At 50.3% G+C, this 16,441-nt stretch overlaps 1 protein-coding gene across 2 annotated transcripts in view; it reads left to right on the top strand.

Moving 5' to 3' along the window:
- The first annotated feature begins 4,792 nt into the window (after positions 1-4,792).
- Pak4 (p21 (RAC1) activated kinase 4) overlaps positions 4,793-16,441 on the top strand; it is a 38,550-nt gene continuing 26,901 nt past the window's right edge. Inside the window, exon 1 of one of the 2 annotated variants that reach the window (XM_034519874.2) lies at positions 4,793-4,955. The gene's annotated coding sequence lies outside the window, so the exon portion shown is untranslated. The remainder of the gene's footprint in view (positions 4,956-16,441) is intronic. The other variant, XM_076930729.1, reaches the window with a different exon arrangement.

Raw genomic sequence — 16,441 nt, 5'->3', positions numbered from 1 at the left:
TGATCCCCATGCCTCCACTTCTTGGATGCTGGGATAACACTCAGGTGGCCCCATGCCCTTGCTTGTGAGAGAATATTTCTATCGCCCAGATTTCCCTGCAGCAACCCCCAGCCCCCATCAGCCTCTAGCATCAAGTAATCTAATTTTGTCAGTATAGGTTAGATTTGCCTTTTCTTACAAAACTGTGAATGGAGCTATGCGGTACTGACCTTTACAAAATGACTTCTTTCAACCAGCCCAGTCCATTTGCTCCACAGGTTAGCCAGAGTACCAGCCCCTCCCTCACTGGGGGACTCTAGGCAGGGGCTCTACCACTGAGCCACGCCCCCAGCCTTCACTGGGGGAGTCTAGGCAGGGGCTCTACCATTGAGCCACGCCCCCAGCCCCTCACTGGGGGATTCTAGGCAGGAGCTCTACCACTGAGCCACACCCCCAGCCTCTCACTGGGAGATTCTAGGCAGGGGCTCTACCACTGAGCCCCAGCCCCAGGCCTCTTACTTGGAGGCTCCAGGCAAACGCCCTCCAGATAAGTTGTATCTTCATCTCTACATGTTCTTTTTATGGCCTTGTAGGATTATTTGACAGCGCAGAACTTTCTAGTGCTCATCATTTTATTTTATGTTTTAAATTTTTATTCATGTTATTTCTCCTGGGGCAGGGGCAGAAGTGGTTTGGAGTCAGACTGCCTGTGTGGTTTTGGGATTACTCACCTTCTCTGTGCCTTTATTTGCATGCCTTTTGAATGGGAATGTCAATAGTGCATGTGGATTTTTGTGAGGACTTCACTGATAACAGCCCTCAAAATCTTAGCTGGAATAACCTTGTCTTGCAAGCCACCACGTAGCAGTTCTCCATGACAGAACTGCAGCAAGACAAGCCAAACTTTCTAGGCTCAAACAGCTTTGGCTGACACCAACAGGACCCTTTCTTTTTTGTTTGTTTTGTTTTTTTGAGACAGGGTTTCTCTGTGTATCTCTGGCTGTCCTGGAACTCACTCTGTAGACTAGGCTGGCCTCGAATTCAGAAATCTGCCTGCCTCTGGCTTCCAAGTGCTAGTGGTATCAAATGCGTGCTCCACCACCGCCTACAGGACCCTTTCTTAAGGACCAAGAAGTAAACAAAATTTTCCTAGAGTTTGGTCGTTCCAGGCCCTGAAGTTTGCTGTTCTAACACTAGGTGGCGGTCTAAGCCCTCGTTTGTACCATCTGAGGAGTAACTGAACAGGATGGGGAGGGGTTCCTGGGAGGGGGTGCAGTCATTTGTAGCTCTCCACTGCCCCATAAATAACCCCTAATAAACGTGCGTGAGTCATTCCATTGGCTGTTGGCACGCACCACCCCTGCGTGGAGACAGATGTTAATTTTACATCTTCCTAGGAGAACCCTACTGCAAAATTCAAGGGGGAGTGTATGTTACATGGCCTGCCGCATAGCATACTCTGTCAATGTTGGCATTATCATTATTCAATGCGATTGGCTCACAGCGAGTGCTCAGTGTATTATATTTATTGAGTCAGCATAGGCTTTGAAATCAGACCTCAGTTTAAAATCTATTAAGAGGGCTGGGGAAATAGTTCAGCGTGTAAAGGTTCTTGCTACTAAGCTCGATGGCCTGAATTCAATCACAGGAATCACAGAGCGGAAGGAGAGAACATTCTCTTCATCCTCCTCGCCCTGCTCCACAGTCATACACAGGCAAAACAAACAACTATAAAGAAAGAGGAAAAACAACAAGAGTGTTTTAAACACTGGTGAAGGCGGGCAGAAACACTTTGAAGGCGGGCAGAAATACGAGCTTGCAATGTGTGTCCCCGACCATAGGGGGGCAGCAGAGGGCAGCTGGTGAGTGAATGAGCTACTAGCATTCTCCCAACTTAGGTCTCCAGAGTGAACTAGAAACCAATAATTTCACTTTAGCATAAAACTCCCAGGGGATAAAAGTGTTCGGCATAGCTAGGCATGGTGGGGCACACCTTTAGTTCCAGCACTCGGGAGTCAGAGACAGGTGAATCTCTGAGTTTGAGGCCAAACTGGTCTACAGAGCAAGTTCCAGAAAAGCCCTACCTAAACAGAGAAACCCTGTCTTGAAAAAAACTAGGAAGGGAGGAAGGAAGGAAGGAAGGAAGGAAGGAAGGAAGGAAGGAAGGAAGGAAGGAAGGAAGGAAGGAAGGGCAAACAGACAGACAGTGTAGAGCACCCGCTGTCTCTTGCAGCCCAATTGCTACACCAGCTTTGTGTACAAGGTGTCAATGGTGGTCACACCTGTATTCCCAACACTGGGGATGTGGGAGCAGAAAGATCAGCAGTTTAAGGTCATCTTTGGCTACATAGTGAGTTCCAGGCAGCGTGATCCCGGGCCACATGAGACTTTGTCAAAAAAATAAAACAAAACAAACTCCCAAAACAAAACCCCACCAACCCAAGCAAACATATTCAAATTTCCTTTGGCCCATCCGTCTGTGGCAGTATACTCAAGGGAAGCAATTACTAGCTGCTCGGATTTAGCTACACAAATATCTAGCTGCTTGGATTTCTATTTTTATTTATTTATTTATTTTTGGTTTTTTGAGACAGAGTTTCTCTGTGTAGCCCTGGCTGTCCTGGAACTCACTCTGTAGAGCAGGCTGGCCTCGAACTCAGAAATCCACCTGCCTCTGGCTCCCAAGTGCTGGGATTAAAGGCGTGGGCCACCACCGCCGCCGCAGGGCGAATGATGGTTTCTAAAAGCAAAATAAGTACGTACCACAGTATAGAAACTCAACAAGAAAAATGTGGCTAAGCAAATTAGAGTAAACTAGCAGGATGGTTTCTTAGGCAGCCCCAAAACTAATCTTGAAGAATATTTATTGACATTAAGAGTCACTGATGATATATATACTCTTAGTTTTAAAAGGTATTTTCTGGGGTTGGAAAAATGGCACTTGCTGCTCTTTCAGAGGCCCTCTTCTGAACTCTGAGGACACCACACTCACATACATATACACACACACACACGCATAGGGATGAGAAATATTTTTTAAATTTACTTATTTTTCTGGTTTTGGGGAATAATTTTTTTTAATTTATTTATTCTTCTTTCATACATTACACCCCAACTGCAGTGTCCCCTCCTTCCACTCTTCCCTGTTCTCCTCAGAAATTTTTTTTTTTTAGATATACTATTCAGACCATTCTTCTAGCCATGGACATGTGACATAAACCTGTAAATCCAGTGGTAAAAGATTCTTTTAGTGCATCAGAGTCCCTGAGTTCAACTGGAAATAAGATGAAGAGAGAGATGAGGATGGTGGGGGGGTGGAGAAAAGAAGGCAAGCAGAGACCTGAACAGCAGCCCTTCTTTCATCCATGGTTTGCACATGTTAACAAAACGCCTGCTATGTGCCTGGCAGTGAGCAGGTGCAGAGCACAGGCAAGAAGCATTTAAGTGAATCTCTAGAGGGTGGAATTACCCTTTATTCAGCCATCCCTTTTATAAATATGTACTGAGCACTTACATACCAATAATATCAAGGCCCTGGCCATGAGCAAAGCCAAGAGTTCAAGGTCAGCCTGGGCTACATAGTGAGACCCTGTCTCATGAAACCAAAACCAGCCAGCAAACACAAAACCACAGTCAGCAAAGGAAAAGAAGAATCTGGCAAAGGATTTAGTGGCACAAGGTCGGATGCTTTGTCTCTGAGAGAACATAATGTTTGAGAAAAACCCAAAGGAACACTGGGAGTCAGGAGGATGCTTAAAGAAGAGAATCTTCCAGACAGAAGAAAAAGCCAATGAAAAGAACCAGAGAAAGCCTGTTTGGGACAAACCTGTAATTTCAGTCTCCCAAAGGGCTCAGCCGGGGAAAGCATTTGCCTAGAATTCCCCAGGGCTGGGGACTTACCTAGTACTGCTTTCCTGTCCTGTATAAAGCCCTAAATTTAGTGTCCAATACCCAAATAAACAAATAAAACCCTCAAAAACCTCAAGATAAGAAAGCATTTAAAATTTTTTTCAGTAAGACCTAATAAAACCATAGATGTAAGGGTGTATTAGTTTATGGGTTTCGTTTCCCCTGTATTTTCCATTTTGATTAATTTAAAAATATTTACTTACATTTATTTATTTATTTATTTTTTATTTTATGTCTATGGCTCTCTTGTGGAGGCTAGAGATCAACTTGTGGGAATCAGTTCTACCGTGAGGGTCCAGGAGATGGAACTTGCCAGTCTAGGCAGGAAGCGCCTTTTACCCACTGATACATCTCACACAGCCGTGATTGACTTAAAAACAAACAAACTTATTTCAAAGATTAAGATCAAGTAGTGTCAGATTCCAGATTCGGGCAGAGCTTCATTCAAAACTGGTTACTTGCTTCCAGTAGTCATAAACCAAGCAGCGTTCTATTAGCGTGTTTCTTTACCTGTAAAATAGGTGTTACAACAAGAGGGTTGTGGTACCCAGTTTATATTAGAACTAGTTGCGTGCTAACAAAAGCATGATAGGTGCTTGAGAACAGTTTCTGGCCTTTATGTTCTCGTTTTCCACTTTCTTACTTCTTTGGGAGCCCGTGGGGAATGTGTGCCACGGGCTCCCAAAGAAGCCGTTATTTCCCCTTTAAGAGGCGGAGTGGGCGGGGAGTCAACGTCCCCGCACCTTTTCCAAACTTCCCAATCTCTGCTCGTCATTCTCCTTCTAGAGGTCTCCGATTGGACAACCCGCACCAATCAGTGATTTCAGGGAACCCTGCCCGACTCATCGCCCCGCCCCCAATGGGCCCCGCCCACCGCCCGGTCAGCTCCGTTGCCATGGGGACTAGTGGGCGGCGAGGAGTAGGGGAGGCCCCGGATGTTCGTTGGGTATTCAACATGGCGGCGGCAGTAGCCGCGGTGGCGGCGGCGCGAGACAGCTGAAGGCGGTGCGCGGGCGCAGAGTTCTGGGTCGGGCAGCTAGGCTGCGAGCGACCGCGGCGCCAAGCCGGTAGGTTAGGGGATTATGGTGCAAGGGGCTTGTGATTCGGGGCGGGTGGATCTGGGGACGCGCTGTGAGAGAGCGGTTATTCGGAAGGGGGCGGGGCCGGTGGGGTCAAAGTTCACTCTTGGAGGAAAGGGTCGCGTGGAAAAGGGTCGCGGGTCAAAATGAGGAAAGGGGAGGGGACTGTCGCGATCCGAGGTTAGACCCGCGGAGGGGGCGTGGCCGGGTTTGAAATTTGTACAAAGTTTGAAATACTAAGTGGGGGCACGTAGGAGGGTTTCGGAAGGGGTCTCATAAAAGGGGGCGCTCAAAGTAACTTAAGAAGAGGGTGTGTCTGTAAGGGTCGGAGGTCACAACCAAAAGAAGTGGGCGGCGGCCTGGTTGAAGATTTAAGAGCCTCAACCCAAGGAGGAGGTGAATGAGTTTTACGTTTGGGTGTGTCTGAGACAGCGCGTAGGTAGAGGGTACAAAGATAAAAATCTGACGGGTGTAGATGTTCCGGGAGGGTCAAAAACTAAAAACCCAAGCGGGGCACGTGCAGTGGGGAGGGGGACCAGGGACATTTAACAGCCTTCAAAAGTGCGTAGAAAAAAAAGTGGGAGTAGAAAGGGGAGCCCCTTCCACAAGTAATGAAGGCCACACACTGATAACACACTGATGATAGGCTGAGCTTCCCTCTCCACGTTAAAGCCCTGCGTACGTACTCATTTAGCACTCAGCACAACATCACCGGAGCCAAAGCTGTTGTTAAGACGCTAAGTGATTTGCCCCGGGTCAGCTAATGAGTAAGGTGAGCAGCTAGGATTCCAGCTCCGGAGCTCTGTCCCAGAGTGCTTCTGTAGCCTGCTGCCTTTCAAAAAATCTTGGTGCTGGTTAATGTTTAACGAGAGATCGAACCGTGTGTGCCTGGTCTTGTTTCATCCCTTATCTTGTGAGATGGGTGAGTTGGGTGTTAGAGAACACCCCTGTTTTCCAGATAGAAAAAGTAACGCCACGAAAGCTTTGTTAAGGGGCAGGAGCTTTGGTTAGCCACCTGCCACAGTGTCCACTTCCCAGGAGGTCTGTTCCTGGAAGCCACTCCCTAGGTGGGGACAGACTGTCTGTTTTGCCTCCTTAGAAGGGTGTGACCTGGGTGGGGAGGTTCCACTGGGCCTATGGGAGTGGCATGTTGGTGGGTGGCCCAGAGTCCAGTGGGCCTCTGATTGGTTGGGTGTGACCTTAGTAGTTCTCTATTCCTGACGCTACAAGCTCTCCCTGTGGTCTTCAATGGCTCCCAAATGCTTCAGTTTGAGGCTTGGTTCTCCTTCCAGGGCTTTGACCTGTCAGCCATCTTTTGGCCACTCATGCTTAGCCAGCCCTGGGCAACTCATGGCTTTGCCTTCCTTCTCCCTCTATGGGAGAGCCTGTTCTGCCTTTTCCAGGCTCTTGAGGCCATGCACACTCCTGCTGGTTTCTGGGTGCTTCTGGAGCACCAGTTGGTTGTAGAGTGTCTGTTGGGGGCTGTTAAGCATTGTCCTGGGTCCTTGGATACTGTAGCAAGAGGCAAGTAGGCACAGGGCCCTACCCTCAATACCTGCTTAGTCTCTCCTATAGGAGCAAGCTGAGACCAGGTCTCAGCCATCAACACTGAGCTAAATGGAGCTGGGACAGGGAGAGTGCCCATATGCTGGTTCTGTCCTGAGGTTCCTGTCTTTGGAAAGTCCCTCAAGGAAGCTCTGAAAGATGAGTAAGAGGGACAGGAAGGGACACAAGATCAAAAAGAGCATAGGTCCTGGCCTACTAGTGGTTCGGCCTGGGAAGGGCCACTTAAATAATAAGTGCCTCAGTTTCCTTCTTTGTAAAGTGGATCTAATAAGAGTGCTGGATATAGAGGGCTTGGCTTGAAACCTGGCATACAGTAGGCACTGGGCAGCCTGGCATGCTGTGGAAGCACTCGACTTATCGCTGGCTCCCAACTTTCCCCACCCCCACCCGCCTGCCCCTGACAGTGTCAGAGAGCTGGCATGCTGCCAGCACCAGATCTGTGAGGTCACCCAAATTCCCAGCCTTGTGGTGCCAGCTTGGCACAGATAAGGAGAGGTGGGGGCTGTACCATTGGAGACCCAGATTCAGGCCCCTGCCTTGTCTTTGGGTCCTGAGCAAGTGTTTTTATATTGACGTATTTTGTTCTTTATGTGCTATGGTAGGCTAGTGAGAAAAGCAGAGCTTTCAGTGTTGGGGAATGTCTAGCCAGGGATGCAATCCACCCAGCACATTGTCCCTTCATCCTAGCTTCCCTGAGGAACTAGATCAGCAAAGCCACCTTCACCACCTAGACAGCAGGCTAGTAGATGACCCACCCATCCAGATCTGGTCTCTGTCCTTTGAATGCCCCTGTTTGGCTCATGTCCACTGCTGTTTCACAGTGCACAGATAAAGTGTCACCTGAACACGTCAGTGTTCTGCACCCTCGAGGCCTTGGATGCTCACTTGTTTTTCATGCTATTCAGTATTTCTTTTTCATGACTGGTCGGTCACATAGGAGTCATCATGCTTTGATGTGGCCACGTGGTCAGTTTCTTGTTGAGCTGTCACTGTGCTATGAAGAATATTCTAGGCCATAGCCACAGTGTGTCTTGACTTACACCTTGTGGTGAACTCACTGGGCCCTGGTGCTGTGTGCTTCCCGGCAGTGCCCAGAGGTGCTTTCACTGCCCCACCTGCTCTGACTGTTGTGGCTCTGGCTGCAATAATTCCCTGTGCCTGGACATGATGGGCTGCCCCACTACTCCAGGCAGGGGACACCTGCGGAGATGGCTTTTGTGACTGCTTTGTCCTGATGCCCCAACTATCAGGCTTTGGGGCTTTGGCTATTACTCTCTAGGACATGTATAACATTGACCACTGTCTTGTTAGGAACACCTTCCAGGGTAGACATTTGAGAAAAGGCCTGACTTGGTAGGGGGTGGGCCTACTTACACTCTGCTTGTGTGGTTGTTGGTTGCATAGCTAACTAACAGAGGCTGTCAGATTTGTCCCTGGACAGTGGCAACCAGATAGGTCAGAGGAGGAGGTTCAGGCAGTGGGGAGAGGGCTTTCTTGAAAAAGAGACATCTGATTGAGAAAGAATGAGCCAGGCCTTCAAAGAGTGGGAAAATAAAACAGGTGGTGAAGGCCCTGGGGCTGAGCAAGCTTGGGACAGCCACAGGCTGCTGGAGTAGCTGGTGGGGCGGAGCAGATGGTGGTGTTGGGGACCAGGAGAGCATGGCGAGCTCTGCCAGGCTAGGACAGGCTAGGGGTTTGGCTCAGTTTGTAGACTGTTTGCCTTGTACCCAGGGTTCCATCCTAGTAGCACATAAAACCAGACCTGATGGTGCATGCCTATAACCTAGCAGGTGGGATCAGAGGGACCAAAAGCATGAGACTCTGTCTCAAAACAATGCCTCCCCAAAGCCAAGACAGCCCAGCTGCTATCAAAGAGGTAGATTGTAGGGCGGCAGCTAGGATGCTATGAGGGGAGGGCCTGTGTCAATTATTTCCCCATATTAGCTCACATGATCCTTCAACTGTCTTCAGTCATGAGAAAACAAACCCAGAGAGATAGACTTGTCTAAGGTACCTAGCATGCCAGTAACGGGGGAGGCAGGATTTGAACCCTGGCTTAGGGCTCTAAAATCACTGTTCCTATTGACAGCCTCCAGTGATTTTAACATAGCTTTGATTGGGCAGTGTTCGTTTCCATCCCCATAGGTTTCACCCAGGTCCCCTTTCAGACAAGTTCTCTGGGGACCTGTTGGACATGAGGAGTGATGGATGTCCCCGCCAGTTCATGTCCCCGCCAGTGCTCCCATGACCCCGCCCTTCCTTATACATCATGTGCACTGCTTCTTGGCCTGTGGCTTATGATGAGGTAGATTTCCTGGCCAGACGCTGGTCAGGGGTGTCCCCAGCAGCTGTTTCTTACATCTCCCTATCAGACTGGTGGCCACAGATGCCGCCAGTAGGAAGCTGTCCCTTTCCAAGTCCCGGCCAGGGAAATGGATTGCCCCCCCTTGCTCATCCGGGGCCGAAGCTTATTGTTTGCTGGACAACTTGACTCACAGAAAAGTTTGGTGGGGGTGGGGAGGTCTGAGGAAGGTCAGAAGGGGAATTCCCTAGATCCCAAGGGAGCACACAATGACAGTAGGACAGAAGCCACAGCTCATTACAGCCTGTCTCCTGGGACTGCTGGTGTCCTGCTCTTTCCCAGCAATCCAAGGGACAATGGGGACTTCCCTGACTAATGTACAGTACTGGCATATCTCTTGGCCAGTCCCCCTTACTAGAAGCCTCTGGGGAAGAGACAGCCTCCTCCCTGGTGAGATGGGAGTGGTTTCAGTTCCCTGCCCACCAAGCCCAAGGCAGATGTGAGGGACTACTGCATGCAAAGTGCTCCTCAGCTCAGAGCCTGATGAGTCCTCCATAATCTCAAACTTGATGGCTTTCACAGGTGGGTCTTCTGGCGGGCGTCCTGACCCCGGCTTTCCCTAAAGCATAGCTGCAGTGCTCCATCTCCTGCACGTGTACCAGGGCTGTGTGCAAGGACCCTGAAGACCATCTGTCACTGACCTCATTTCTCTTCCTGCATTGTCATATGAAGGCACATTGTTCTGCATGTGCATGGGTTACCTAGTCTCTATGCAATCACTGGAAACCACATACAGTCAGGAGGGAGAGTGACCAGGATGCTGCCCTTTCTCAGCACAGTCCTCTGTCCCCGGGTTCAGAGATTCTTCTCACCACATTTGTTCCTGCAAGCACTCCCTTCCTTCTGTTTCCACACAAGTGTGTCCTTCTATTCCCTCAGCCCACTGTGAAACAGAGTATCCTCAGGCAGTGCCCAGGCAGCCTCAAACTCTCCATGATCCTCCTGCCTTGGCCTCCCAAATGCTGGGACTACAGATAGTACCATCACACCTGGCTTGCATTTTTCACTTTGCTAAAGCTCTGAGCGCATCTTAGAGTGCCCCATGGCCCATGCCCTTGTCCATTCCATGCTGCAGACAGCTGAATAACAAACATGGTTGCTGGTGTAGGTGCCTAGAACTGAGCGTGAGGATTGGCGCTGTGCACCTGGAGTTCTGCAGTGTGTTCCACCTGCCACATAGGTGCTGCCTGCCTACTGTGCCCCCACCCCCAGGATCTCAGGACCACGCACTCTGCTACTTCAGGCAGGATGTTATCTGGCACTCTGACTGTGGAGCCCGGGTTGGTGACCTAGGTCCTCACTGTTCTGTGTCCTTCAAGAGTGTTTTGTGGAAAGGTACTTCAGCATCCTTTGGTGCCTCCTGGCTGGGTGTGGTGCCATGTGCCTGTGATCCCAGCATTCAGGAGGGAAGCAGAGGGACTGAGTTCAGGGCCAGCCTGGGCTAATTAGACTTTATCTTCATAGAGATAATAGCAGTGCTACTTTCCCAGAGGGTTGTTTGCGGGGCATAACTGTATTCAATAGGCAAATGACGTGGTAGAGGTTGTTGACTTCTGGGTTTAATATTCAGTGCTTCTTTCTTTGTTTCATGTTTTTGTGTTTTCTGTTTGTATATTTGTAGCTCAGGTTGGCTTGGAGCTCACTGTGTAGCTCATGCTGACCTTGAACTAGTTAGTGGTCTTTTTGTCATCCCTAGTGTTGGGTTTACAGGTGTGAGCCACCAGGCCCTTTTCTGAGTATGTCCCAAACTTACTGGTCCTTGAACTTACTGTCATCAAGCCAGGTGTCACATATCTCCATTGGTAGGGTAGGAAATGACATCCTGGAATGGTGTTCAGAACAACTGGCCACTGTAAACAGGACTGGGTTTTAGACCCAGGAGGGCTGCTGAGAACTGTGGCTAGCACTCCGGCCCCTCCCAACACTAAGAAGGCTCATCTTTCCTGGTGTTTTCATTCCAGGCTGCCTGGCAGCTCCAAAGGGACCAAGACAGGTGGGGCCTCTCACACAGAGGATGTTCCGCCCCTCCCAGCCCCAGGAACTCTGATAAAGCCCCATTGTGCAGGTTTCCAGATTTCTAGTCCGGTTTCACCACTCTCACAGGGCAGAGTAGCCAACCGAGACTCCAAGGCTTGCCCCTCTTGTCTGTCCCCCACAGTTAACAGTCAAATAGGCCAGGGGAAGAAAATAGAACACCAAAGACTTCTCCACAGATTCACCCCCAACCAGGGACTCCTCCTTTAGGCAGTTTTGTTCCTCCCTTGAGGGATCTCCCACTCCCTGTCTCCACAGCCCTTGCCTTTTGTTTCCCCACAGATCTCCACAGCAGCCCACTCAGAGATTATTCAACCAAAATGCTGTGCCCACATACAGCATTTGTGATTGTACTACTTAGTGTATGTGCGTAGTGCGAGGGGTTAAGGCCAGGGCCTTTGTGCATGAGAGACAAGAACTCATTACTGAGCCAGGTACCCAGTCCCTCCCTGGAAGGTCTAGTGACTAGCAGAATTACAGAACTACCATTGAGCCGTACCCCAGCCCTCATGGCTGGAGTCTAGGTAATGACTCCACCCAAGAGCCATGCCCTTCAGCTCAACCCCACTGCTTTTTTGTGCGCCCAGTATGTGCAGAAACCACAGCAGGACCTCGGGTGCTATTGAGTTCTGCTCTTGCTTTGTGACAGGATCTCTCACAGGATAGAATCTTGCCTTTTTTGCCAGAAGGTTCCCAGGAGCCTCCTGTCTGTACCATAGGGTTACAGGTCTATACCTGTAACCATGTGCAGCCTGGCCTAGTTTTTTACTTGCATGCTAGAGACTTGAACTTGAGTTCTTGTGCTTGCTGAACAAGTTCTCTGTCCATTGAGCTATTTCCTCAAGTCTCAATTCTATTCCTTTTAAAAGGCTTGTTATTGTCAAATGTAGAACAATGCATAAAATACAGTTATCTGAACCAGGAATTGTAAGGTGGTCCTGCATGCTCAGCCTCAGCTCAGAGGAGACAGACAGAAGACACAGCACCCTAGAGCCCACTCATCTCCCTCAAATCGGGCCCGCCATGGGGCTGTCCCATCCTTGGTGGCCATGGTGTGTGTGCTCCTGGACCCCAGTGCCACCGTGGCTGCTTTCAGACTCACACACATGGAATCTTCCAGTCTTTGTACCTCAGTCCTTTCCCCTGAGCTCCGTGAGATCGATCTACTTGACTGTACAGTAATACTTCCTTCATCTCATTGCTGTAGCACATCTGTTTCTGAGTCCCCTGCCATGCTGGGGTGTGTGTGTCCCCTCTACCCAGGGTCTCTCATGTCCCTTGCCCTGCCAGCCTTTTCCCCCAGGCCACTCCCAGAGTGGAGGGCAGGGTGTCCTCACCATCAGGAGACAACTTGATCATGGTGAGAGTTTGCTTTGCCCACAGCCTCATGCCCAGCAGCACTTGGTACGGTCAGACTTCTTAGTCGACTTTGGACCAGTTTTATTTGTTTTATTTATTGTTTTGTGTGTTTTGAGACAGTATCTGACAGCGTAGCCTAGACTAGCCACATGTTCATAGCAATTCTTTTGTCTCAACCTCCGTAAAGCTGAGACAGCACTTCTATGAGTTTGAACTCTAAGCTTGTGGTGGTAGTGGTGGTTGTGGGAGGAGCTAGGTGGAGGCCCATGGGGGAGGGGCCAAGAGTCAGGGATCCCATGCTAGTCTCTGTCTAGTTTAGGGACGTAGACCTTGACTAAAGAATCACACCATGACAAGTCACCAGAACCAGGCTGTCGCCTCTCACTGCCTTTTCCTGGGGGCAGGTTTGAGTAACAGTCTTCCTTGGTTGTACACTTTGGTCCTCCCCCATTAGTACTGTCCTCTTTCCCAGTATAACCGGGTACCTGGTATATTTTTTTTCTTGTCACTTCCTTGTTCAAGCTGCTCCCGCCGTTCTCCCAGCCCATGCCTTGGACCCTCTTAGCTCCCCTTCCTACAGCCCCCAGCACAACCAGAAGAAGTCCTTGGAGGAGTCTCCTTCAAGGCTGGACACCCAGCCCTCACCCCATTGTTCTTTACTATTCTCTGCCAAGGGATCCCTGGAACATTCCAGGCTAAGTCCTACTTCAGAGCAAAGGTTCTTTTGAGAGCTCTGGCCATCCTGTCAAGTCTCTATCCCCTTTTAGGGGACTCCTAACCGCAAGTCTACAGTAGCACCCCACTGGTGATCCACACACTACCACGCAGCTGGCAACCCAGCTTGCTTGTCTCTGTACTTCCACCATAGTTGCTCAGATCCTTTTGGCGGAGTCCCTGAAGGTTTATGTTAGCTGGGGTGGAGGATCCACGCTTGACCCTTACTCTGTTCTCACTGGTTTGTGTACAGTGGATCTAAATGTTGGTGGACTGACAAGGTAAGTTACACTCACTGGAGGTCACTGTCAGAGTGTGCACTGAGACCCAAGTTTCGACATGCCACCTAGAGAGTCATCTGACCCTAGCAGAGCCTAGCAGGGCCTTTGAGGAATTGAAGACTGGGATCGGGTCTTGAGTTGGGCAGGATTCAATGTGACTGGTAATAGTGAGCAGGGATTGACCAGCCGGCCACACTGCAGCCGGGACTTCCTAGAATCCCAGGGGTGCCACACCATCTGACCCATTTCCAGATGAGAATATGAGCCTGGCACCTGTGGGGAATCCTTGGCACAGCCACAGCCCAGTGCCAAGATGATCCTGGTGTCTCCTCCCTTGTGATTGGCATCTCCCTGGCAGCCGTCAGGCAGGACAGCTTCTTACTGGCCTTCAAAGGCCCAGTCAAGTTACCTGCTCATTCTGCCCTCAGGGTTTTCATTTTCATTTCTCATTTCTGAACAAGAGCCTTTGTTTCTAAGGTGGTGCGGTGTATTTTCTCCTTTCTTTTGGCTTTCTTTTTTTTTTCTTGGTTTTTTTTCGAGACAGGGTTTCTCTGTGTAGCCCTGGCTGTCCTGGAACTCACTCTGTAGACCAGGCTGGCCTCGAACTCAGATCTGCCTGCCTCTGCCTCCCAAGTGCTGGGGTTAAAGGCGTGGCCACCACTGCCCGGCTCGTTTGGCTTTTTTTAGACGTTCATTACTATCATGAGTATGTGTGCATAGTGCTTGTGTATGAGTGTGTGCACAAGTGTGTTTCAGTGTGCTTGTGGGAGCCAGAGGACATCATTGTGAACTGGCTTTCTATTTCCATCTTTATGTGGGTTCTGGGGCTTGGACTTGGATTGGTATTCGTGATGTGGTATGTCTTTTTATTTATGTCTCTTGTGGCCCTCAGAACAGTGTCATGCTTTCCCAGCAGGGCCCTTGCCTGCCCACTGTGGGTTTATTTCAGCTACTTTATTATGGGGTCTTCACCCTTCACTCCCATAAGGTGCCTGGCTCTCCAAATTTGACCTTGTTGGATAAAGACCTCCCCAGTCCCCCGCTTTTTCTGTGGCACCATCCTGGGCCTTGCAGAGGATAGGTAGGGTGCCCAGAGAAGCTGTAATTTTCCTGAACAATTTCAGGGGCTAATTAAAGGTTTTCCTTGACTAATCAGGTTACTGTTTAATTATCATGGAACAGGCGGAGAAATGTGGAAGACTCTGCTGGGGTCTCCCAGAGTGTAGCAGGAGGAAACCGGGGTGGCCCTTGGTAGGCTTAGCAGGATTTGGGGATACCCTGCATCTCCCATAGGCCAGCTGGAGTCACTGTCCCTGTGTCCCCTCCTCCAGTTAGTGTCGACCTAGTCTTCTCACCTTACTTCTTCTGGGATCCTGACTTAGAGGTTAGCACCCCCTAGAAAGCCTTTGCAGGTGCTGGCCCATGCAGCTGGAGATCAGCCCTGCAGCCTCCTGTAACATGGTTGGTCATAGCTGCCCACCATCCATCCCGAGTAGGATGGGGAATGCTTGCCTGGGCCCAGTAGCTGCTGGTCCTGAGGGGACAAGGGCTTGGGGAGTGGAACTCTGAGGGGAGGGCTGGTAGTGGGGGAGGTGCAGACAGGTCACTGAGTGATTGATGGCCCAGGCTTTCTCTCAGGGAGAGGCTGCTGGCTGGACCCCATGGGTCCTGAAAGTATCTGGAGGGGGAGGGACCCAGAGATGGCTGCACCAGGCATGATTTCATTCCTTGCATTCCTAAGCAAGCCCCAGACTTCTGGTGACTCTAAGTGGGGGAGGGTGGCCTGGAGAAAGACCTCTGGACACTGGCCCTGCCCCTTCTTCTGTCCCACTCTGAGGCAGCCTCACTGTCTGCCTTCCCCTGAGGTCTCAGAACCTGCCGAGTTCTTGGCTTTTCCCCATTTCATCAGCAGAAAGACTCACCAGGTTTAGGGGTTGCAGGGACCCAGACCATGCTATTGGACACACCATTCCTCACTATAGAGGCTTTCAAAGTGCCACTGGTGGCCTGAGGGAGAGAATGGCAGGCACACTTGTATTAGCTTTCAGGATGTGTCAGGACCTTCCTGCACTTCAGCACACTCTGGGGAGGCAGGACTGTTGCTTGCATTCACAGACAGGGCGGTGGAGGCCGCAGTAGATTTCTGTGCCTGGTAGCCACCTCTGCTCCAGGCTTCTATCCCTAAACCATCCAGGGGACTGGGCAATACTCTGCACATACTCACATACTCACACACTCACACACTCACACACTCACACACTCACACACACACACACACACACACACACACACATACATACACACACAGGCACGCACACACGCACGCACGCACGCACGCACATGTGTATTTCTGTGGTGCACCCCCTATCTTGCCCATGTGTGCCTTCCCTATCCCTGGCAGAAATTTCTCCTGGGAGGCTGGAGGGAATATGTCTGCAGGCCTAAGACATTGTTCCCATGGGAAGGATGCTGACATCACTGGGCCTGCTTCCCACCCTGCCCTCACTCCTGGGGCTGAGGGATGCAGTGCTGTGAGGTTGCTGTGTCACCTGCAGCCTCCAGCCATTCTGTGGGTTCACGTCTGGTCACCACTGCCAGCTACAATTTTAGCTGTTTGGGCTTGCACTATCTGCTGATCCTAGTTTGGTACCAGCAAGGGCTTGTGTTAAAGATGTGAATATCACATTGTAAGAGCGTGTGTTATTTGAATCCCCAACAGCTCTGGCTGTGCCTCCTCCACCTCCTCCAGGCCCCTCCAGGACTGCTTCCTCTCTTTCTCTGGGTAAGGCCTGGCCTCAGATGTCCTAATTCCCACATGGGGCACTGGGGTGATGACTGGCTCCCTGCCAGGGTGGCTGGGGAATTGAGTGAGTCAGCGTGTGGATGTGCAGCCTGGAATGGCTGTTGCTGTGTCATTAGGGGTCATTAGTGTCCCCGTTGCTGTTGTTACATTGTGGCAGGGGAGGGCCATGCTCCCACAGATTTACTGTAATCTGGGCATCTTCCTTCATAAACATGGGGCACATGAGAGAACTGCTTCCTAGCCACCCAGGTCCTTGTCGCCCTGACAACAGCTACTGTGTGTGCCCCATCCCAGAAGATCCTAAAACAAACTCTAAGCATTATGTACTTTAGCCAGGACATTTTCAGATTTGTCT

Source organism: Arvicanthis niloticus, chromosome 1 (assembly GCF_011762505.2).
Source record: "Arvicanthis niloticus isolate mArvNil1 chromosome 1, mArvNil1.pat.X, whole genome shotgun sequence".
Lineage (NCBI taxonomy): Eukaryota > Metazoa > Chordata > Mammalia > Rodentia > Muridae > Arvicanthis > Arvicanthis niloticus.
The sequence above is the reverse complement of the archived record's forward strand: the minus strand, read 5'-3'. Positions and strand labels throughout refer to the sequence as shown.